The following is a 16826-nucleotide window of genomic DNA, read 5'->3' on the forward strand; positions in this document are numbered from 1 at the left end:
TTGATGAGTGTTTCAATCTCTTTACTTGTGATTATTTTGTTGAGGTCTTCTATTCTTTCTACTGTCAGTGTAGCTTATTCATACATTCCTCGGAAATTTTCCATTTCACCTACATTGTCTGGTTTGTTGGCATAGTGTTGTTCATAGTATCCTCTTATGATCCCTTTTTTTAAGTTACATTGTTTCCTAAGATTTATTTCTCCCTTCCTTCCCCATTTTCTGCTCTCTGTGTCCATTCATGCTGTGTTCTTCTGTGTCTGCTTTTATTCTCATTAGGCAGCTCTGGGAACCCATCCTGAGACCTTCCAGAGTGGGAGAGAAGTGATCACTCTCTTGTGCCACATCAGCTCGCTGGTTCATTGCATCTCATGTTGTCTCTTCTCTGTATCTCTCCTTTTTCTTTGTTGCATTATCTTGCTGCATCAGCTCTCTGTGTGGGTGTCACCATTCCTGGGCAGGCTGCACTCCTGTGTGGGGTGGCACTTCTTGCACGGAGGTTACCCCTTGTGTGAGGAACTCTCCTTGTGCAGGGGCACTCCTGCCTGGGGCGGCAGTCATTGCACGGGGAAGCACTCCACCTAGGCCAACTCACCACACAGTCCAGGAAGCCCTGGGTATTGAACCCTGGACCTACTATATGTTAGGTGGGAGCCCAATTACTTGAGCCACATCCATTTCCCTATGCTCTCTTTTATTTTTGTGATTTCAATAGTAATGTCTCCTTTTTTATTTTATTATTTGCATCTTCTCTCTTTTTTCTTTGTCAATCTAGCTAAGTGTTTGATGATTCTGTTAATCTTTGCAAAGAACCAAATTGTGGTTGGTTAATTCTCTGTTTTTTGTTGTTGTTGTTGTTGTTCTTAAATTCATTTATTTCTTCTCTGATATTTGCAATTTCATTTCTTCTGCTTCCTTTGGAAATAGTTTGCTGTTCTTTTACTAGTTACTCAAGCTAATAGAACTGCACAACTACCACTGTGTAGTTTGGTCACTGATTTTTAGCTCTTTCTTCTTTTTTAATGTAAAAGCATTGAAAGCTATAAATTTCTTTTCAGCCCTGTCTTTGTAGCATGTAGCAGTTTGATATAATTGATGAATTCCAAAAAGAAATGTTGGATTATGTTTGTAATCTGATCTGTACCTGGGCATGATTAAGCTGTGATTAGGGCATGGAGTCCCCACCCAGTCCCCACCTCTTGGTGGGGTGGGGACTCACAGAGTAAAGGTCTGGCACAGGACAGAGTTGGAGCTTTTGATGTGGGGTTTTTAATGTTGGAGTTTTGATTTTGAAGTTTGATGCTGAAGACTTAAGCTAGAGTACTGGGAAGTCAACACACAGAGTTTCCTGGGAGCCAGTCCCAGGAAGAAAGGAACCTTGAGGCCAAAGTAAAGCAAGCCCCAGGAACGGAGGAACCCAGGAAGCCTGAACCCTCGCAGACAGCAGCAGCCATCTTGATCCATATAGACTTCTGTGAGGGAAGTAACTTATGCGTTATGGCCTGGAATCTGTAAGCTTCTACTCCAAATAAATTCCCTTTATAAAAACCAACCAATTTCTGGTATTTTGCATCAGCACCCCTTTGGGTGACTAATACATAGCATCCCACAGGTTTTGATATTTTGTGTTCTTGATTTCATTCATCTCTAGATATTTATTGATTTACCTATAATTTCTTCTATGACCCATTGACTATTTCAAAGTGTATTTTTTAATCTCCATATATTTGTGAATTTTCCCTCTTTCTGCCTCTTGCTGATTTCCAACTTTATTCCATTATGATCAGAGAAAGTGCTTTCTTTAATTTCAATCTAGTTGAGTTTATTAAGATCTTCCTTGTGACCCAACATATGGTCTATCCTGGAGAAAAATCCATAAGCACTTGAGAAGAACATATATCCTGCTATTTTGAGGTGCAATGTTCTGTATATATCTATTAGATTTAGTCCATTTATGATACTATTCAATCTTTCTTTGATCCTCTGCCCAGATATTCTAGTCAATGCTGAGAGTGGTATATTGAAGTCTCCAACTATTATTGTAGAGACATATATTTTCCCTTCAGTTTTGCCAGTGTTTGCCTCATATGATTTGGGACAACCTGGTTAGGTACATATTATGTTTGTTATTTCTTCCTGGTGAGTTGCCTGATTTGTTAATATACAATGTTCTTCCTTGTCTCTAATTTTTAAAAAATTGGTTTTAAAGTCTATTTCATATGATATAAGTATAGCTGCTCCACCTTTTTTTTTCAATTACTGCCTGCATGGAATACCATTTTCTAGCCTTTCACTTTAATCTATTGGTATCCTTGGGTCTAAGGTGAGTCCCTTGTAGACAGCATATAGACAGCTCATATTTTCCTATCTATTCCACTGGTCTGTGTCTTTTGATTGGGGAGTGTAATCCATTAACATTCAATATTATTACTGTAAAGGCAGTTCTTCACCCATTTTGACCTTTGGGTTTCATATGTCATATTTTATTTTCACCACTATTTTTTTTACACTTTTAGTTACTTTTACTGATATAATCTTCATTTCTAGACTCTCTTCCAAGCCTTTCTCTTATGTCTTTTCTTTTCAGGCTATAGCACACCCTTTAGTATTTTCCGCAGAGCTGCTCTCTTGGTTACAAACTCTCTCATTTTCTGTTTATCTGTGACTTTTCTAAATTTGCCCTCATTTTTGAAAGACAATCATGCCAGATATAATATTCATGGGTGGCAGTTTTTCTCTCACAGTATCTTAAATGTATGAAATCACTTTCTTGCCCCCATGTTTCTGATGAGAAATAAGAGCTTAATCTTATGGGGTACCCCTTGTATGTGATACATTCCTTTTTTCTTTTGCTCTCAAAATTCCCTTTGTCTTTGGCATTTGACATTCTAATCAGTATTTGTCTCAGATTTTTTAGGATGCTTTTTAGACACAGATATTATATCATTTGATAGGGTTGGGTTATTTTCTACCATTATTTCTTCAAATATTCCTTTTGCACTTTTTTCCTTCTCTTCTCCTTCTAAGACATCCATGACACATGTCTGCATGTCTCTTGCTGTCCTTTAGTCCCCTAACACCTATTCAATTTTTCCCATTCTTTTCTTTATCTGTTCTTTTGTATGTTCACTTTCAAATGCCATGTCTTAAAGCTTACTGATCCATTCTTTTGCCTCTTCTAATCTGTTGTTACAAGTCTCCAGTATATATTTTATTTTATTTATTGTGCCTTTCCTTACCACAAGATGTTTTTTTCCTGTCTATGCTTTCAAGTTCTACTTTTTGTTCTCACCCAGTGTTTTCTTAATATCCTTGCCTCTTTAAACATCTCACTGAATTCATTAAGGAAATTTGTTTGACTATCTGTGATTAGTTGTCTCAACTACTTTATGTTATCTGCAGGCTTATTGTGTTCCTTTGTCTGGGCCATATTTTCCTCTTTCTTGGCATGGATTGTAACTTTTTATTGCTGTCTTGGCATCTGGTTAACTAGATGTATTTATTTTGGGTGCAGGTTCTCTCTTTTGTTTAGGCCTTTCTTGCCCTTTCTCTCTTGCTGGCTTTGCAGTAGGAACCAAAGATGTAGTTGTACTGTAGGCTGTGGAGGCTGAAGCTGCCCATTATGTCCAAGGAACTAAAGGACCTTCTCCCACCTTTCTTCTCAACCAGGGAAATGGACAGAGCAGTAGCCATGTGTAGTGAACCAAGCAGTGCAGCATAAGACTGTCTGTAGTTGCCTGGAGAGACTAATAATGTTTCCCCTTCTTCCTGTTCCTGAGGTGGGGGTGTAGGTGCAGGTGTGGGCAGAAAACTAGGCTGTGCTGGCCAAAACAGGCCACAGTTGCCCAGGTAGACTGACATAGCACCCACACTCCTCCATCCATGCCAGGGGTGAGGATGGATCCTCCAGAGGGCCCAACAATCTAATCCATGTGGGTCAAAGTGCCTGCAGTCACCCTGATAGGCTGAGGGTATAATGTCCCTTCTGCCTTTTAAGGGGTGTGGATGGAACCAAAGGTGCCCAATAAAGGAATCCGTGTTTGCCACAAGCACTTGCAGTTGCCCACAAAGTTTGAGGAAACAAAGCTCTCTTCCTACCCTATTTGAGGGGTGGAGCTACAAGCCCTCCAAAGTCCAGGCTTTGCAAGCCAAATGTTCCTGCAGTTGCCCAGAGAGGCTGAGGAAACACTGGCCCCTTCCTTTCCTATTGGGAGGGAAGGGGTTAGAGCCCCTGGTGCTAAACCAGTCCATGTGGGCCAAAAGTGCCTGCAGGTACCCAAAGAAACTGAGGAATCACCAGCTCCCTCTTATCCTTTGGGGGACAGGATGGAATCAAAGTCACTCAACATACCAGTCTGTGCAGTCTGAAAGCACCTGCAGTTGCCCAGAGAGGCTGAGGAAATACAGCTCCTCTCCTATGCTATTGGGAGTAGGGATGGAACCCCAGGTGTCTGACTATCTAGTCTGTGCCAGTCAAAAGCCTCTGCAGTTGTCCACAGAGGCTGGTGTAGATGCCCCCAGCATCCTCCCTACAAGAGTTGCAGACCTAGTCTAGGGTTGCAGTCTGATCTGGAGGAAAAGAAGCCAGTCCCTACTGTCACAGTAATTTTTAATCAGTCCTGTTTCCCCTCAAGCTGGGGGGAAAGTTAAAATGGTGGCTAATGGCCTCTTTCCAATTTGTACCGTTTCAAGCTTTAGCTGTTCTTAGGGTTATACTTCAGCCAACTGATTTTTCTAATCAGTAACTGAAGTCATTGCTCAACAATCTCTTCCTCCCTGATTTTAAGAAATGGAGCTTCCAACTCAAGCCACAGAATATTTCCTGAGGTGGATTGCACCATGAGTGGAGGATGGTCACTGGCCTCCACTGTTTGTAGTGTTCTACTCACAAATCTTCACTGCAGATGGGCAGTCTCCTCCTTCCATTCTTTCAAGGATGTTGCAAGATGTTCTTCTGGTCTCCTGGTTCCCCCAACAGGTGCTTTAGGTAGCCATGGATGCTTAATAATGGCCCTGTAGGATGAGCTGACTCTTGGAGCTCCTTACTCTGCAGCCATCTTAGATGTCATGTTTTTGATATAGGAAGTAAAGCTCTGTCATTTTATTTCCTCCCTAAATCACCTTCCCTTGCAGCCTTCCAAACCCATGGCTGAGCAGTGAGGCTCATGGTCCAAGTTACCAAAGAAAAAGGGTCATTTAGTCTTAAGATTTGTAGGAAGTCTTGAAAATCAGTCTTTTTTTATTAAAAGAGTTCCTTAACTTCTGTGGAACTCAAATTATGTTCAAAGAGGCATAACTCAGGACATAACAGAAAGGAAATGGGAAATCCTGCTCTTCTGGATCAGGGGGCTGCAGCAGTAAGTGAGACAGAGGTAGAGCCGTCAGGGTGACACTTTATGATTCTGTTTCCTCCTTCCTGAGGCTGCACTCTGAATTGGGGGAAGAGAGCTTATAAATACATAAATAGATAGAGTAAAATTGTGGTGATTAGAGGTGGATGGCTTCCCACATTTAGTTGAAAAAGTCCCACATGTGACTTGCCAATATGACACAAGAAGATGGCAGAAAAGTGGTGGAAAGAAGTTTGGTAGGTCAGTGTGAGGCTACACTCTGCTCCCTATGCTTTGTATACTGTGCAAGAATCCCAGACACATCTTAGTGCATAAATGCAGTTACACTGAGAGGATCAGAAGATCAGAGCTGGGAAACGGACTTTGGCCCAGTGGTTAGGGCGTCCGTCTACCATATGGGAGGTCCGCGGTTCAAACCCCGGGCCTCCTTGACCCGTGTGGAGCTGGCCATGCGCAGCGCTGATGCGCGCAAGGAGTGCCGTGCCACGCAAAGGGTGTCCCCCGCGTGGGGGAGCCCCACGCGCAGGGAGTGCGCCCGTGAGGAAAGCCGCCCAGCGTGAAAAGAAAGAGCAGCCTGCCCAGGAATGGCGTCGCCCACACTTCCCGTGCCGCCACCGACAACAGAAGCGGACAAAGAAACAAGACGCAGCAAATAGACACCAAGAACAGACAACCAGGGGAGGGGGGGAAATTAAATAAATAAATAAATCTTTAAAAAAAAAAAAAAAAAGATCAGAGCTATGTAGAGGCAAAGAGGCCCAATGTGAAAAGGCTTTGTAACCAAGAGAAGATGGCTGTGACCCTCTGTGATAGTAATAAGGGCCAGCATGTGGCCTCAAAATATCTAATGGGATAAGTCATATTTCAGACATTGCCAGTCTAGAAGTTGAACTCACCAAACATGTTGTAGAGAGAACAGCAGGAATCTAACCTTGCTGCCATGCAGTGTGTCTTAGGACTAGCAGCATCAGCATCTCCTGAAACTTTGCTAGATACAGAGGATCTTTGGTACAACCCCGACCCAATGAATCAGAATCTGCATTTACACAACATCCACAGGCAATCACATCACATGTAATTTTAGAAACACTGATCTAGACAACACTGTGTGGCTCCAAGGGCTCTGCCTCTGCCCTACCACCATGGAGAGACTGTATACTGCAGCCACAGTCCAGGTGTCCTCTTAAAGGAAAGCAAAAGAAAGGGGAGAAAATGTGAAAGATGAACAGTATCCAAAAGTCAACTAAAGAGGCCATTAGGGGAAGCGGACTTGGCCCAATGGATAGGGCGTCCGCCTACTGCATGGGAGGTCCGTGGTTCAAACCCCAGGCCTCCTTGACCCATGTGGAGCTGGCCCACGTGCAGCATTGATGCACGCAAGGAATGCCCTGCCACGCAGGGGTGTCCCCCGCATAGGGGAGCCCCACACGCAAGGAGTGCACCCCATAAGGATAGCAGCCCAGCGTGAAAGAAAGTGCAGCCTGCCCAAGAATGGTACTACACACACGGAGAGCTGACATCAACAAGATGACACAATATGCCCTGAAAAAGATAGAAGCGGTCACAGAAGAACACACAGTGAACGGACACAGAGAGCAGAAATAATTAAATAAATAAATAAGAGGCCATTAGAATTCTTAAATTAGACTGTGTTTACTGGATAGACCAAAACTGTTCCCAAAGTTTAAATTACAAGTGGAAAATAATGAAACTGCATTTTCTTTGCCCATTTGAACATAGTAGGGTTAAATTATAAGGCCTGCAATAGAATGATCAGTGCATTTGCAGGGTAGAGAGGATTTTCCTGTTTATGTTTTTCCTTAGTCATGATTCTTTCTCAGTCAAACAAGATGAATATTGCATACATTGTGTGGTTTCTTTTTGCCTCTTCATATCACTCACCTCTTTTTTTTTTATAGCAATCCTGGTGTTCTGTGCATCTTGATGCATGAACTCACAAGTTTATGACATGAAATATTGCCACAGGAATGAAATACAAACCAAAACTCATGCAGGGAGGGCCCTGTCTGCTTTATTTCTCTTGCATATGTGTTATGTATTTTTTAATTCAGGGCTGTGGTTGAGGTTAAATTTCTCAAGGAGGTTTTGTCTTGGAAAAGAAAGCTTGTCTCTAGACTCACATCCTATCTATCGACAGAAAGGCAAGAAGAAGCATCTTTAAACATCAAGTGAAAAGAGATAGCTTGTGCAGAGATGAGCAAGAACAGAGCTCTTTTTGCTCTGAAGCAAGAACAGATGAGCTTTTACAGATCATTTAGCCATGCCCTTGCTGAGGTGGTGGAACTAATCCCCACCACATATTTTTATAAATCTGCTTAGCAGGAGATCAAGCTAAAAGACAAGTGGTTTTTGTTTGTTTGCCTGGGATTTAGGCAAGTCTGGGCATGTCTGCAGTGTTGGTGGATGTTGGCAGGTTCTACTTACCTGAGGGACTAAGGTCCCTCTTGGGAAAGAACTCATCCTAAGTGCTCACAGGAACAGACACTGATCTAGGTGCTGAGGATACTGTGGAATAGAACAGACTTAGCCTCTGTGCTGGAATGTAGCTTCTAGGCTCTCCACCCCCGTCTAGCTCCCATCCAATCTCATTGTAGAGTAATCTGTACTTTCTTTCTCCTCTTGCTCACTTCTCATTCAGTCTACACCCCACTGCAATCTGGCACCTGCCCTACCTCTTTCTTGAAACAGCTCTTGCTGCCTTCAATACTCACTGACTCCTGTGGACACTGTCCAGCCCTTACCCTCGTCTCCATTTGACACTCATTAATCACTTCTTGACACCTTCATCTCATTTGTAGTTTTAATACCACCACCGTCTTCTGATCCTTCACCTACGTCCCTGACTATTCCTTTTCTGTCTCTTTTTAGGACTCCTTTTCTTCTGCCTGCCTCTTATCACCCTATACATGGCCCCTTTGTAAACTCATCACAACTCTCAATGTTTCAACTATGCTTTATATGCTGGTATCTCTGAAGTCTAATTCACCATCCTGCACCTCTTTCCCACAAGTTTCAGACATATTATATACATGCACACACAGACACATCTCACCTGTGAAAAATCCCTTTCTGCTCTTCCTCCAATAATGTCTTCTGAAGTTAGTACCATTGTGGCAGTTTGAGATTATTTATGAATCCCCCCAAAAAGAGAAACTGTAAACTGGTCTGTTCCTTTGGGTATGACACCCTTTGATTTTATTAAATTCAAAGGTTTTAGGTTTACTTCATTAAAACAATTTAGGGCTTTTGATTTTACTCTGGTGGGGCCCCCACCCACTTTGTGGGTCCATGTAAATGGACACTTACTCAGAAAGACACACAGAAAAAGAGAGAACTCCAAAGACATGGAAAGAGAGAGACAACTTGGTTTTTTCGTTCCTGCTGTGTGGCAGAAAGAAGGTTTAAAGGCTAAAGCCCTAGGGAGAGATCAGTTATTTGCCTGATAGTTTGCAGCTGAAGAGAACAGAGCAGCTGATCAACTAAAGTAGCTGTTGAGGGTAGGAAGAGGGAAGAAGAGATGTGATGTGGGGACATTTTCAGGACTTGGAATTGTCCTGGGTGGTAATGCAGGGACAGATGCTGGACATTGTATGTCCTGCCATGGCCCTTTCGGTGAACTGGGGGGGAGTGTAAACTACAATGTAAACCATTATCCATGTGGTGCAGCAGTGCTCTGGGGTGTACTCACCAAATGCAATGAATGTCCCACAATGATGGGAGAGGTTGTTGATGTGGGAGGAGTGGGGTGAGGGGAGTGCGAGGTTTATGGGGATCTCATATTTTTTTAATGTAACATTTAAAAATAAATAGAGAAAAAAAGGAGGCCCAGAAAGAAATGAGCCCTATGCATACCTACACTGAGATCAGAAGAAGCTGGGACCATGGGGCATTAAGAGGAAAGAGAGACCAGGCAATGATCACCTGCCATCTGGCTTCAACATGTGGTAACTGACTTTGGTGAGAAACAACCTTGAGTTGGACTCTTTGGGGCTTTGTAACTGTAAGCTTTTACCCCAAGTAAACACCCTCTGTAAAAGCCAATGGATTTCTGGTACTTTGCATCTGCACCCTTTTGGCAGACTAATACAGCCATCTCATTATCCAAACCAGAAACCTAGGGATCCGTCTCAGTTTCCTCCTGCTCCTTCATCCTACAGATTACCAAATTCAGGTGATTTTACCTAAATATTTTTCAAACAGTTCCTCTCCTCTGCACCTTGGTATCATGTTTCTAGACTGGCCCTGCTCACCTCTTGCTCATCAGGGATCCTTGTCACTGCTATTCCTGCCTCTGGCTTCAGTTCCATTTAAGCTGCCTTCCTGAAGGGGCTCGGAGAGCACTCCTGGGCTTACAACCCTCCCAGACTCTCCATCTCTAAGAGAAGAAAGTCCACGTAGGTCACTGCCTGTGTCTCTGGCCTCACCTCCTGTGAGCTTTGACTCCCTTTCTGCTTGCATGTCTCCACACACAGCAGTCACTGTATGTACATGCGCTTGATCTCATAATAACTACGTGGAAAACCCTTTCTTGGCTCTTCATCCCAGGGACACCTAGCTCTATCTAACTGCAGATGTTCCTAGCTCCATTCTTTCAGGATCAGCTTACTGTAACCTACTGTCAAAAGCCTTCCCTTATACCCCTCCTCATGGAGGGGAGAATGAGTGACCATCCTCTGTGCTCCATAGTGGGCTGTGTGTCTAGCCATCACTATGCTTGTATATCACTTTAAAACTGTCTCTTCTGCCTTTCCCACTGGGCTATGAACTCCTTTTGGAAAGTGCTTGATACAGGACAGATCTCAGTAAGTGTTAGTGGAATGAGGCACCCGTCCAAGATTTTCAATGACTTGAGATTCCCAGGGCTATTGATATGAAAGCCAGACCTAACTGTGATTTTATCCCAAAGTGCCCTCAGAGAGCCAGCTTCTCCTCCTGGAGATGAGATGTTAACAGCACTGCCTTAGGCTTCCACTTAGGCCCCATTAAACATCCTATGGTGAGAAATCCACTTGACCCAAGACTGTGATGCAGGGTCATTATCACTTGTTTTTAATACCAGTCTAGATCTTACAACAGCATACTGGCTTATTTTCCCACATTAGATTAAAATAAGACATTTTAGGGTAAACTTAAGGGTTAAGTAAACAGATACGGATACATTTGAGAATGAGACCATGATAGATCTGTGTAACATCCCATTGAGTATTTCAGTGTTTGAGACCTAAAGTTTTATTTGGCCAATTTATTTGACTAATTTTATGCAAATATGGGTTTACATTGTAAGCATCCTTTACATGCCACCACATAGCTTCGCTATGACCACAGAGTGAGGATTCTTGATGAGGGCATATCACAAAATTTTCAAATCCCTGAGCAGGGGCTGAGGACAGCAGGCAGATGTTGGACAAACTTTCTGCAGAGTCACGTGTTCTTACACGAGCATTTACACAGATGTTAGGGTGGGAAATGATCTTAGGGATCATCTAGGCCAAATCTCATTTCAGAGATGCAGACACTGAAGCTAGTAGATGTTTAAGGCAGTGTTCTCAGAAGTCAGCACAAGGAATGTGCTGACAGCATTTAAATCTCCTGGAAAAATCGATGCAAATATAAATTTCCTGTTCTTACCCCATCATCAGGGATTTGAATCTGGTAAGGGTTGTACATCATTGGTTTCAGTATTTGCAAAGTTATTCTGTCACAATCAAACTTAGAATGTGGGTTCTCTGGTGGTGTACATCATTCTATTAACTTGTGTCACTCTGGGATTCTTCTTTCACCTAAGTAATAACCCTCCCAACTGAACTACATCCAGCCCTCATTTTTATATTTTGTCCCAAAATAATGCCAGGAAATATATTGTCAAGTGTCTGGCTGACATCCATAAACACCAGTTCTAACTTTTCCCTTAACTTGCAAGCTTTTGAAACTATCAAGTGTTTTTAAAAATAAGATGAGTCTCTTCTCTATTTCTTAAAATTTCCTCCTTCCTTGAAATGTGTGGCTCTTCTCTCCTGTTTTGTGTTTCATGTGTCTCTGACATTTCTTTCTCGGATTCATTGGCTGTTTCCCTCTCAGTTTCCTGAAGCCCAGTTTCCATCACTTTTAAACACTCTCCTAATTCTGCTCTCCCCAGGTTGTCTCATCTAGTCATAATTTCCACCACCACATATCTGCTAATGACACCAAGATCTATTTCCACTCTGTTTAAAATGCAGGTCTCGTATTCTCAGCTACACCTGGATGTTTGCTCAAAGCCTTATGTCAGAAATGCTGGTTACATTTTCTCTGCCAAAACTCCCTTCTTAGAAGAATAAATCTGCCCAAAAGAACACTGTGTGATCTCATCCCCCAGGCCAGAGCTGAGCTGACCAAAGTGGCTACCTGATCCAGCTAGGTCAATTGGATCCCCTTGTGTGGGAATCCCCTATCAGCAGGTAATGCAATTTTATGGTGATATTGATGCAGCGTTTGGGAGTGGATGATGAAGGGTAAGTACAGGAAGCCAGGATACAGGGAGAATCTGGAAAATGGGGAAAACATGCATAGAAAAGCAAAGTAAAGCATAGTAGGATTTCAGAGAGACAGCGATGTAGAAGTTGGATGCCTGATGATTTTTCAGGGCTGGCAAGGCTTAGTTCTAGTTCCTTCCATTGTATTACATGAGGTTTAATATTAATTTTTCCAATATTGTTTTACAGCCTACTTTTTAATATACATACTTTTAATTTTTTTAAAGATATTTAGATTACATAAATGTTACATAAAAATTATAGGGGATTCCCAAATGCCCTGCTCCATACCTCCCACATTTTCCCACATTGACAACATCCTTCATTAGTGTGGTACATGTGTTTCAATTGATGAACACATTCTGGAGCATTGCCACTAAGTGTGGATTATAGTTTACATTGTAGTTTACACTATCTCCTACACAATTTTGTAAATTATGACAAGATGTATAATGGTCTGTATCTGTCATTGCAATCCCCTAGTCCTGAAAATGCCCCCATATTACACCTATTTTTCCCTCTCCCTCCCTTCAGAATGGCCAGTGGCCACTGCCTGCACATCAGTGATAGAAGTTCTTCCATTGCCAGAATCACAATAAGTCTACAGTAGAATAATGGTAAGTCTTCTGTAGTCCATTTTTCATTCCCAAAAGCTGAGGATTCTGGGATGGTAATGCCCACTTCGCTTCTAATTGATGAGGGCATATCATAATTATGGGATTATCTTGCTTGCAGTTTCAGGCTCTCTCTGTTTCATGGGGTGTGTGTTGTCCATCATCATCTCCTTGTTAGTTGTCCTGGGTGAGTCCAGTGAACTGGAGAGAAGGTATTTCAACTCTGTTGAGATTCAGAGTCCAACTCACACATGGACAGCTTAAAGATTTAAGTCTCTTGGACACGCACCTATCAACTCTTGCACTAACTATAGATTCAAATAGAAGAGGCAGAAGAGCCACGTGTAGGGAAACTACTTTATGTCAGAACACTTGATAGGAGCAAGAGGTATTTTGTTAAATAAGAAATATCTGGTCCCTGCCCTCAGAAATCTTACATTTGAGTACCCTCTCACAGTATATTCCTTTTTAATGTGTATATTTGAGTGGTTGTATTTCTTGCAAGCCAATAATCCTTTATATATACTTTCCTAAATTAATAACATATAACAAACCAAACATATTTCTCACCATGCCTGGTCCTCCAGAAAGCCTGAAGGAATCCCTTTAGCATTTCAGGTAAGACAGGTACACTAGTAACAAACTCCCTTAAGTTTTTGCTTATCTGGATTGGGTTTGTGAATGCACTAAGCCAGGGCATCCTTCTTTCATGGAATGTCTCCATGCCTCCAGGTGGGAGGCAGCTAAGAAGCATAAAGTCACAGCCAGGGCCAGACTCAGCTGCACCCATTGCTAGGATCCCAGCTACTCACAGAGGTCCTCCCAGGGCCATTCTGACTACTGTGCTGATACTAAGGGGTCATGGCTTGCCTTGAGTTCATCATTAGTTCTGGGCATGATCCTCACCTGGTTGGGAAGGCTCCAGCCTTGTGCCCAGATAACTATTACACATAATCCAGACATATCTGTCTCCATATCTATCTCTTTCTCACTCCTGTCCAATAGTTTGCTCACCTCTCTCTCCTTGTCATTATCCTCATCATCATCATCGCCATAATCACTCATCAACTTCTCTTTCCTGCCATCTGTTTTGGCTGGGATAGAGAAGATGATGGAGCCAGAAGGACACAAGGCCTTGTATGGGGCAGAACCTGGGAAACTGAGGTTTTAGCATGGGGACAGAGAAATCAGAACAGGGACGTTTGAAATCCATTCCCCATGAAAGCCTTGGGCAAGCTTCATGGTCACCTGGTGAGAATATAAGCCATTTGGTATGACTGCATTTTCCTGGTGTGAGGGTCTGTCAGAGATTGATTCATGGGCTCTACGGAAGAATCAGCATTCCTATGGTTGACCCTACTAAATAATAAGACCACCTTTTGAAGTTCCTGTTATTAAAGTGTGGACTCATTTGTGAGTAGGCTCTTTAAAAACCGTATTAGGTGGGAAACGGACTTTGGCCCAGTGGTTAGGGCGTCCGTCTACCATATGGGAGGTCCGCGGTTCAAACCTCGGGCCTCCTTGACCCGTATGGAGCTGGCCATGCGCAGTGCTGATGCGCGCAAGGAGTGCCCTGCCACGCAGGGGTGTCCCCCGCGTAGGGGAGCCCCACGCGCAAGGAGTGCGCCCGTGAGGAGCCGCCCAGCGTGAAAAGAAAGTGCAGCCTGCCCAGGAAAGGCGCCGCCCACACTTCCTGTGCCGCTGACGACAACAGAAGCGGACAAAGAAACAAGACGCAGCAAACAGACACCAAGAACAGACAACCAGGGGAGGGGGGGGAAATTAAATAAAATAAAATAAATCTTAAAAAAAAAAAAAAAACCCTATTAGGTGAATTCAAATTAAATTAGAGAGGGCCTTAATCCATATGGCTGAGGTCCTTATAGGCAAAGGAACTTGGACATAGAGACAAAAGTCAGAAACCAGGAGAAACCAGAGAGAGAAAAAAAAGGATTGTCATGTGATGGAGACAGAAATGCATCTACAAACCAAAGAAGAATATTACAGACTCTAGGAGAAGACAAGCAGTGCCTACACCTTGAATTTAGCCTTCTAGCCTCCAAACCTGTGAGCCAAAACAGTTCTGCAATTTAAGCCCACCAGTGTTCTTGGGGCAGAATCCCAGCTGGGATATCTCAGCCCTGCCTCAAGAGCATCAGGTCTGAAGTTTCTGTAAATACAGGTGTCAGAAGATCAGAACTTTGTGGGCAGTGAAGTTTTAACATTTGGGAGATATGTTAATGAACATATACAGATGCCTGCAACCCCACTTGCCACGGGCACATACATCTTAATCTTCACATCCAACCTTAATTGTCAAGGTGTCCCTTCCCTCACATTACAGTCCAACATCATCAACAGTGTGACCATTTGAAATGATTTTATGAATCCTAAAAAGAGCAAGATTATGTTTTTAACTATTCCTGTGGGTGTGATACCTTTTGATTGCATTAAATTCTACTAAGGGCCCTTAGATTAGATTACTTGGTAAGATTGCTTCAGTCCTTTTGATTGGACTGTTTCACTGAGGCCTGACTCCGATTGCATCTCTGCCCCCTTCCTGAGTCTGATATAAATGGAAACACAGAGATAGATACGCAGGCATAGGACAAGTACTTTGCATTATTTGATCCTGCCATGAGAGACTGAGGGAGAAGGCCCAGGAAGAGACAAGCCCTATACCACGTTTGCCTGTAGCTGCAGAAAGGCAGAGACCTCAGCAGAGCCCCGGGTCCTTCATGTTTCACCTCTTCGCAGCTGACTTTGGTGAGAAAGCACCTGATATTGTGGCTCAAGATGGACTTTTCATGGCCTTGTTGACTTTTCACCCAAATAAATCCCCTAATAAAAGCTAGCCCGTTTCTGGTACTTTGCATTGGCGGCCCTTTGGCAAAGTAAGACACGTGGCCTATGGGATCTGGCCCAGTCCGTGCTCATGCTGTCCACCAGTCTGGCTGCTCTCCCTACCACTTCTCTCCCACCACCTGCACAATTCCCAGTGACTTGCTGTGCTGTCATCTCCTCCAGGAAACCTGCCTTGATGTGTTCCTTCTGGAGCGGGTGACTTTCTATGTTCACATAACACCTTTTAATGTCTCTGTGTCAGCATTTACCATATTGTTATGCCCAACTCTGCCCCTCCCCCACTGTCAGCTCCAACAGCACAGACAGTGCCTGACACCCTGTTCCCTGGTGCCAGGCACCCAGGAGGCACTCAATGAAGGTTTGTTGAGTGACTGCAAATCTTTGAGGCAGTGGAAAGAAAACAGATTTAGAAGGTGTACCCAGCACCACCTGTGAGCAGTAGACCACCAGGGCAATCACCGCATGCCTTAAACAGGCCAAGGCCATGCCCACTTCAGGGCCCTCTCCTGTAGGGCTATTCATTGTAACTCACCCACCTCCTCAGGCTCTTCTGTAAGGCACAGACCTTGGGGTCAGAGTGCCTGAGGTTGAAACCCACAGCTGGAGCACATCACAGTCCTGTGTCAGGATCCAGCCCCTGTTTTCTTGAAGGCAAGAGGAAGCCAGTGATTCCAATCAGGAGTGTGTGTTGGGGGATAAAGAAGGGGAGCTGAAAGCTCCTAAAGAGCTTTGACTAGGGAGGTCCCCTCCCCCAGTGAGCAGGTCAGGGGACAAGACCCTGCTTGGGAAGAGGAATGGGGTAGAGCAGTGAGCTTGAGCCCACATCGCAGGCTGGGCCTGCTCCCTTAGAGCCGTAGGACTTGCTGCTGCTGCTGCCTGCTCACCCATCAATGTGCAGCAAGGTCAGGGAGGGCACACATGACACCCCAGGTGTGGACTGTGGGGCTGGGGTCAGAGGAGGAGAGGACACCAGGGGGGTGAACAGGTGGAACTGAGGAAGATGCTGGAGGCAGGTCTGCTGCTGGGCAGTAGCACCCACTCTTCTCACCACCTGCCCACAGACTCATACATGGGTACAGGGGAAGATGCCAAGCTGATAGCAAAGGGATCCACAAGGTTCCAGGACCATGCATGGCTGGGCCAGCCCAGCACCACCTTGCAATGACAAGCCTGTGGTCAGAGGGGCTCTGGGCACCTGGAAATGGGCTGAGCACCTCCCTGGAGAAGAAGCACACAAGGAGAGAGGCCTCAGTCTCCTCAGCACTTTGGGGTGTTTAGAGTGTGTGATCCACAATGGTAGCACAGACTCAGGGAAGTGCCCATTCAGCCTGGTCCTTCTGTGATGACCCACTGCTCTTCCAGGGGCCCAGGAGAGCCGCTGATTTGAGGAGTGTCAAAGGGTGTGATCACTTTTGTGGATAGCCCACCAGGAGCTGCAGTGCTAATGCTGGCCAGCAGGGGTCAGG

Source organism: Dasypus novemcinctus, chromosome 22 (genome assembly GCF_030445035.2).
Source record: "Dasypus novemcinctus isolate mDasNov1 chromosome 22, mDasNov1.1.hap2, whole genome shotgun sequence".
Taxonomy (NCBI): Eukaryota; Metazoa; Chordata; class Mammalia; order Cingulata; family Dasypodidae; genus Dasypus; species Dasypus novemcinctus.